Source organism: Pteropus medius, unplaced genomic scaffold, assembly GCF_902729225.1.
Source record: "Pteropus medius unplaced genomic scaffold, Ma_sr-lr_union100, whole genome shotgun sequence".
NCBI classification, from domain to species: domain Eukaryota; kingdom Metazoa; phylum Chordata; class Mammalia; order Chiroptera; family Pteropodidae; genus Pteropus; species Pteropus medius.
The window spans coordinates 474,010-482,850 of record NW_024356247.1 but is presented as its reverse complement, the minus strand read 5'-3'; positions in this window follow the sequence as shown (position 1 = coordinate 482,850).

Here is an 8,841-nt window from a genome sequence, read left to right as displayed (position 1 = left end):
TTGCAAGTGCCATATTTACAACACAGGGTCTCGAACCAATCATGGCAGCCGGTGATTAGACATTCTGTTCCTTGGAAATACCTTCCAAAATTTTACCTCCCACAGAACCTAGATAGATTGCATTCATTTAACTAGAAAAAACATATACTTTTTTTGGGTGCGCATTTGTTCAGATAGAGTAGGGTGATTCAACAGATTTAAGACTTGAAATCTGACTCCGTTTACTTCCTCTTATTCTCCTAGCTAGCTGTCCCCTGAGCTGTGCCAGCCTCCCTTCCACGTCCCAGAGACACACGCTCATGCACACACACAACCGTACCCTTTCGTCCTTCCGGCCAGATTTTTACGTTACCCCTCACATCTCTGATTTTAACACTATGTCGAGAAACTGCTCTTACTTTGTGAACCAAAAGTGCGAGGTACCATAACGCGAAAGGGCATTGTACGTATTTCAGTTTTTTTTCTGCGCGATGTGCTTTTCAACCAGAAATTTATCGCTAGGAGCAAGAAAGAATAGATTTTGGCTGGAGATTAAATGACCCTGGGAAGATTAGATTTCAGAGACCTCTACCAAATAGCTGTTGTTAACATAGCATTACAGAACAGAACGTAATTAAACTGAGCCGTGGATTGATTGTGCACTAGGCTAGAGAAAGTCATTTAAAGGAAAATACTTTTAAAACAAATATTTGGCCACAGAACAGCTCTGATAAATGGGTAACGATTATTGTAAACACATGGTAAATTTGACATGTGTCAAATCTGTTAAATAAATCAACCCGTTCAATGAATAATTCTTCAACGCATCAGTGCTTTTAAAAACACGCACGCACAGACACACAGGCCCACATGCACGCCCGCACGCGCGCACACACACGCACACACAGACCCCGCTACAGCACCCTGTGGCCACAGTACAGCTGCAGAGCGCTGCCGCTGTCACCGGTTTCCTGAGTTTGTCTCTGTCGTTTTCCCCCTGCGATCTTCCAATTCCCTGGAACTACCCAGTGGGCGGAGGGAACTAGGGATGTGCCGCTGCGGCCTGTGTCTAGGACAGACGAGAAGAGCAAAAAGTGCTGGGTTCAAAACACTCGAAGATGTGCTCATGGGTTCCTGACACACGCACGGTGCAGGTCCTGGTCTCGTGCAAGTATTTGCTTGGGGGAGAGATTCGCCTTCCCAAGGACACGGTGCTCGCACTTCCTTCTTTCCTGAGTCCGTGTCTAGCGAATGCCTTTTTTCCCCTCCAAATCCCTTGGTCAGGGGAGAAGAGGAGATTTCAGCTGCCCCTTGGTCCTGTTACGTTGCCTGTGACCTGATCTGTCCAGTGGCGCTTGTGCGGTGTCGGCGTGCGTGCTTTTGCAGGAAGCAGGAGTGGAGGGCCAGAGTGCACGATGGGAACGGGGAGCGACATGCTAAGGAGAGGTCATCTAGTGGCCCTGCTTTACCCGCCTTTGGTTGGGTGGGGAAAGCAGGTTTGGACATTTTCAAGTTTTTCTTGATTTTTCCCCTTGCATCTCCTCTGAAGAGTTGGCCGCCGGCTCCCTAACGGACGGTGTCTCCACAGAAAGCACCTTTTCAAACCCAGAGTCATAGGGTTAGACACAAAGAGTCTGTCGGGCCGTCCGCGCCAGTCCTCCAGGTCTGCTTGGAAACAAAACAAAGGGCGCTGGACAAGACCGCATCACGTGGGCACCTTTTCCTTCAGATCTTTCCTCTCCCACAGAAAATGTTGTTTGAGGCAGAGGTGAACATTCCTCTTTTCTCAAAACAACACTGGCCTTGTGCAACAGTAAGCACGTGATAACCTTGGGGAAATCTGCTCTACGGTGGGATCAGCCAGGAGAGTGGAGGGGGGGGTTGCCTTTTAGCAATGTTCAGGAGTGAGGACCCTCCGTGTCTCTCTTGCCATTGGCCCCTAATTGCCCACAGGGATTTGCAGGCCTCTGCGGGGGAATGTGCTCCTTTGGGTCTCTTTTTCTGTAGGTAAGCACAATGACCCCATGTCTTTCCCTCCCTTGTTCTCTGCTAGAGAAAGGCATGAAGTCTTCAGGACCATGTAATATGCATATAATTTTTTATCTTCTTAAAAGGCACTTCAGTAGGTCATCTTATCCAGCCGTAGTAAGATGATTTTGATGTAAACAAGGATCTCCTATGTTCTCCAAGCCCTCCCAAAGCCCATTTAAAAAGTTCTACCTCTCTCCCTCAGGAGCCCATTTCGAGTGTCACAGCACTACCTTAACCGCGAAGCTGCTCCTAATGTTTAATTTCACGGGTGGAGAAATTAGGGACCACCAAGATGACATCTTGGGCCCCAGCCATTCTCTGTCTAGAACACGCACAGATTCCCATTTTGATTGGGGGAACTTACAGCATTTCCTATATGGAGAACCATAGTATAAGTGTTGTGGTTTATACCGTTGTCCCAGGATATTTATTTCATCCTTAAAAATATCCCAGTTTGGACAAAGAAATTCTGTGGTCATCCTAACTATAAGCCAACTTTAAATTAAGCTGCGCTTCTTGATTTGGGGAGAGGGTTATATTTGTCAGACTTGGGAAAGGGCTGAATAATGAGCTTCGAAGATGCCATGGTCCCATGCACTTGCTGTCTGCATGCTGGAGAGCGGCCGCTCTGCCTTTTATGGGAAAGTGGTAATAGGTAATGAGCTTAAGGCATATCAGGAGGCATTTAGGTTTAGAAAGATCATCCTCATCATGTTAGTTGTAAAAGAAGGTGGTACCAGTGGAAGTGTGAATTCTTTTTAGAATACCTCTTTAGACAGGTAAATCCCTCTCTCCGTCCAGAATAATTTGCATGTGGTCTTGCCAAATACATAAATATATGTTTATATATAGATTTCTCCATTTAATTTTCTATAATGGACAAGATAACCTTTTAAACTGCCTTCCAGGCCTAAGTACCTGTGATTGGCTTTCATTGACCTAGGGCAGGGGTCAAAAGAAAGTATGGCCCACAGGCCAAACCTAGCCAGCTGTGGAAAAAGAAATCATGTAGGCAAGAAGAAGATGTGGAGCCATTTAGAGCAGCTTTTGCAAATGTTTTCAAGTTTTCCATTCGTAATTGAGCTTTACTTAGGCCGATGTTCAAATGAGTCCACATTTCTTGAGCACATACCTGTCAGCTGCTATCCAGAGTTTGGGAGATTGTCCAGAACCTGGGGGAGGGGTAGAGGGATCGTCCCAAAAGTGAAATCCACATGTGAATTTGTTTGAGTAGAAATGTCAACAGTGTTTTTTTCTTTCTTGCCTATTGCAGTAACCGAAATTCTGTGGTGCTACTAAATTATTTCTGCCCTACTTTCCAGTATTTGCCATGTTATCCCAGGCAGGCATGTGGTTTATTAACCCAGAGATCAGGTCTCAACACCTTGCTGGAACAGACACCTGCTGTCTCTTTAGTTACTAAATAACTGGAACACTTTCTGATAATGTGTTTTACTGAGTAGGGAGTAGATAAAGTGGGCCATCGCCATCTTGCTCAGTGGCTCCTAACATTTTTTTGGCAGGGACTCCTGTGAAAATTCAATGAATGCCAAGGATACTCTCTTCAGAAGAGTGCACATTTACATGTATGACACTCGTATACATTTTCAGGAAGTCCAGCCACGTATTGTGAGTTAAAAATCTCTGCGGTAGCCTTTGCCCAGTTGTCGGAAGGGTTGCTGTTATGTGGCTGTCATGGTCACGGTAGCTTGAAATGGAAGCCATGAAAATGACTCAAAAAAGCCTGTTATCAGTATGCCTGTGGGCCACAGCTCTCAGCTACTGTTGCCAGCGTTTTTCTGATTAGCCTTCATGGGCATTTTTTTTTTTAAATTATGAAAAAGAATCACTTAGCACTCACTTTGACATTTCTCACCAAGAACAGGTCGAGGCTAGTTCTCCCAAATCCTTGACTTCTCGACTTTCAGATTCTTAAAAATGTCTGTTTAGCACTCACCCTCCACGAGTTCATTATTAATACATAAGATATATTCCGTGAAAGCTCACTTGTGCTCACCTGCCCCCATCTCTCTCGCACGCTTTCATCTATCTCCCTATTTCTATATATTTCTTTTAGCCAATGGCCTTGACAAAAACAGGGAACACTTGCCAGCACCAGTCGTGAGGTACGGCGATGGAGTCAGGGAGGGAGGAGGTGTCCACATATCTTCATGAGGACCCTTGGGACTCGTGGGCCATTTGGAGTATTAGCTATTCTGGAGATCTCACATCATATATTAAAGGCAAAGTTCCTTAAGCTCCGCTAACACAAATATATGTCATATGTATGCTTTGCGATCGGGGCGGGGGAGTGGTTAGGAATAAGTGGTGTTCCCATCCATGAATGAATGGTTATTGTCTGTCTCTTTGCTTCTTGTCTTAGCAGTTTGGAGCATGGCAGAGTATGAGGGCTAATAGAATCCTAAATCCGGAAGGGTCCATTAATGATCATTTGTTATTCGATTCAGCAAACATTTATTGAGAATCTACTGTGTGCTAAGCACTGGGATATTGGGGACACAGAAGAGAATAAAACATCTCCTCCCCTTCTAGGAAATTGCCTGGGCCCTTTACCATCTGTATCAATTGCCCCACGCTTTTCCTAATGCAATGCACTTTTCTATTATTTCTGTATTCTTCCCATTGGAAAATAAGTATAGATGCCCTGTTTTCCCAGCGCAGCGGGAAATTCCTCGACAAACAGGTATTTCTGGCTAAGTTGAGACAAGATTTCCAGCGTCCATGGCACAAATGCTTCTCTGTTCTTATTTCTGCATTGCTTAGCAGGCCCCATTTAATAGAGGGTGATATGTTTCTTTTTCAGCAATTTCGAGGCAAGATTTCTATCATCGGCAATGTGGAATTGCAAACAGCATCAGCCATGATGTATTGGCTGTTGACTTAAGATTATCGTACAGAGTTATTGACTTCTGACTGATGAATTGAATGTATTTTCAAAAAGCCAGTTGTCCATCTTCGAGTGGGTTAGTTTTTAAGCCCTACTTGGTGGCTCTATTAGTTTTCTGTTGCTGCCGTAAAAAGTTAGCAAATACTTAGTGGTTTAAAACAACATGAACTTATTATCCTGCAGTTCTAGAGGTCAAGAATCTGAAATAGGTCTCACTGCATTAAAATCAAGGTGTGGTCAGGGCTGAATTCCTTTCCGGAGTTTCTAGGAGAAACTCCATTTCCTTGCCTTTTCCAGCGTCTAGAGCCGCCCGCGTTTCGTGGCTCACGGCCCCGCTCCACCCTTAAAGTCAGCATTGGTGAGTTGATTCCTTACATCGCGTCACACCTCCGTCGTCTGATCCCCACTCTTCTGCCCCCCTCTTCCACTTTTAAAGGCCCCTGTAATTACATGGGATCTACCTAGATGAATAATGTGGGGTAATCTCCCCATCTCAAGGTTAGTTGATTTGCAAACTTAATTCCATCTGTAACCTTAATTCCCCTTGTGCCGTAAAATATTCTCAGGTTCTAGTAGTAGTAGGTCGTGGATTACTTTGAAGGATCGTTACTCTGCCTGCTACAGTGACTTGATTTTTAAAATTTTGAAATAGAGATTCACGGGAAGTCGAAAGGGTACAGAGGTTCTGGGTACCCTTCACCCAGTTCCCCGAATGGTTACATCTCGTATAACTATAGTATACGGTCAAAACCACGAACTTGACGTTGGAACAATGGATGTCTTAGCTTTGTCATTTTCTCCCATGTGTAGATCTGTATAACCGCCACCACAATCGGAGGTAAAGTACTGTTCCACCACCACGACCATTTTTCTCATGCCAGCCTGTTATTGTCTTCATAGTCACACTGAACCCCCACCAACCTAACTCTGGCTGTCTCTGGTTCTGTCAGCCACTAATCTTTTCCCCGAATTGATACTTTTACATTTCAAAAATGTTATATAAATGGAGTCACGGAGTATGTGACCTTTTAAGGTTGGCTTTTTTTCACTCAGCATAATGCCCTTGAGAGCCATCCAAGTTGTTTTGTGTACAAATTGTACATTCCTTTTTACTGTTGCACAGTAGTCCATGGAATGAGTCTGTCACAGTTTGTTTAATCATTTACCTATTGAGGGACATTTTGCTTGTCTCCAGGTTTTGGCTGTTACAAATAAAACTGTACAGATCGGTGCGCAGATTTTTGCGTGGACATGTTTTCATTTCTTTGAGAGAATGCCCAGGAGTGTGACTACTCGGGCATACAGTAAGTGTATGTTTATTTTTTAAAGAAACTTCAAAACTGTTTTCTACAGTGCATGTGCATAAATGATCACGGTCTACTAATAGCAACATTTTACCTGTTTGAGTAAACCTTGCCTCTCTTTAAGTCTTTTTATACTCCCTCATTTATAATATAATTGTCCTAAATATTTCCTCTGCATCCATTTAGAACCACATCAGACACTGTTATAATTTTCGCCTCAAATGTTAAACTTTTAGACTACACAACAGGAGAAGCAGAGTCTATTGCATGTACCCATAATTTTACTCTTTTCATTGTTGTTTCTTCCTTCTTGACGTTCCAGTGATGTAAGAAAGTAGCCTGGTTTTATTCTCTTGCCTGTGTCTATCCAGTTTTCCCAACACCATTTATTGAAGAGACTGTCTTTACCCCATTGTATATTCCTGCCCCCTTTGTCACGGATTAAATGACCATATAGGCGTGGGTTTATTTCTGGGCTCTCTATTCTGTTCCATTGATCTATGTCTGTTTTTATGCCGGTACCGTGCTGTTTTGATGACTGTAGCCTTGTAGGACAGTTGGATTTGTTCTTTCTCAAGATTGCCACGTCTCCTCGGGATCTCTTGTGGTTCCATATAAATTTTAAGAGTGCTTTTTCTAGTTCTGTGAAAAATGCCATTGGTATTTTGATAGGGATTGCGTTGACTCTATAGATTGCTTTGGGTAGTATGGCCATTTTCATAAAGTTGATTCTTCCTATCTATGAGCACGTTATATGCTTCCGTTTATTTGTATCTTCTTCAATTTCCTTCTTAAATGTCTTGTAATTTTCTGAGTAGAAGTCTTTTAGTGCCTTGGTTTAATTTATTCCTAGGTATTTTATTCTTTCTGATACAATTGTAAATGGGATTGTTTTCTTAATTTCTCTTTCTGATAGTTTGTTATTGGTGTATAAAAATGCGACCAAGTTCTGAACATTAACTTTGCATCCTGCTACTTTACCGAGTTCATTTATCAGTTCTAATAGTTTCGTTGGTGGACTCTTTAGGGTAGATCTGTCTTTTTAATGTCTCTAGTTTTCAGAAGTTTGGCTATGATATACCTTGGCATAGATTTCTTTGGGTTCATTCAGTTTGGAATACTCTCAGCTTCTTGAATCTATGGGTTTATGTCTGTTACCACTTTGGAAATTTTTAGCCATTATTTCTTTGAATACATTTTCTGTCAAGCTTTTTTTATCTTATCTTTTTTTTATCTTTTTTTCTGGCCTCCTCTGGCGACATATTTTGCAAAGCCCCACAAGTCTCGGAGATCCTGTTCATTTTGTTTAGTCTATTTTTCTCTGTCGTTCAGATTGGATCATTTTTATTTATCTTCAAGTTACTTGATTCTTTCCTTAGCCTTGTCCATTGTGCTATAGAGCCAATTTGTTGATTTCTTTTTTTTTTTTTTTTTTTTTTTTTTTTTACAATTTCAGTCATTGTATTTTTCATTTGTAAAATTTCTCCTTGGTCCTTCTATATATCTTCTGCTTATTTTCCTAGACTTCCTAGTTTTCATTTGCTTCAAGAGAGTTTGTCATTGCTTAGTGAAGCATTTTTATCATGGCTGCTTTAAAAACCTTTGTCAGATAATTCTACCGTCTCTGCCACATTGGCTTTGGCATCTATCGATTGCCCTTTTCCATTTAGTTGGAGGCATTTCTCATTCTTGGTGTGACGAGTGATTTTTGACAGAAACCTGGATGACTTTGTAGTATGTTATGAGACTCTGGGTCTGATTTAAAACTTCCGTTTCAGTTAGCTTTCTCTGATACTGCTCCGGCAGGGGAAGGCGCTGTGCTGCCTTTTTGCTTCTAGGTGGAAACAGAAGTCCAGGTTCCCCGTACGGCCTCCGTTGACACTTGGGTGTCAGGGCTTCTCATTACTCCTGGGTGTAGAATATTTCCATCACTATTCTAGGAATGCCGGGGGTTCAGAAGGGAGCTTAGCCCTGTAAGAATTAAAGTTTGGGGCTAGATACTGTGGCACAGGTAGAATAAGTCAAGGACCTAGTTATTGGGTCTGAGGGCTATGGCCGGGTTTGACTCCCAAACCTGAGGTGCTACAAGTACGAGAAAGACGTGCTCCCAGGGAAGTCAGCTGGACAGCATGGGCCCAGTAGAGTTGATAGAAAGTATATACGCCATAGTATTAACTAGTTTCTTCTTCTCAACCCTTCTAGCAGGTGGAGTGACATGCTGCAGATTCTTGTACCACTCCCATTCAGTTAAAGAGAAAGTCTTTAACTAACTGGAGAGAAGTTCGTTTGTTGATCCATAGCAACAAACTCTACCTCTGTGACTGAAGTAATTATTGATTGAGGAAATATTAACAGAAAAGAGTAGGATATGAAAAGGATATTCATTCACTTTAGAGAATCTTGAGTTTATTTGGCATCTTGGTGGCCCCAATGCTCTGATCCTTGAGGCTTCTCGCATGCCCAACCAGATGGGGGCATTTTTGAAAGAGCTCTGCCCTTCACAAAGATTCACGTTGACTTGTTGGCACTTTTCGGCCAAGGCCCAGAGAGTGAGTCGTCTTGTTACACGGCTTCTTTGTGCATTGGCACAACCGTTGTCATCTGAAATCTCTCTTTGCT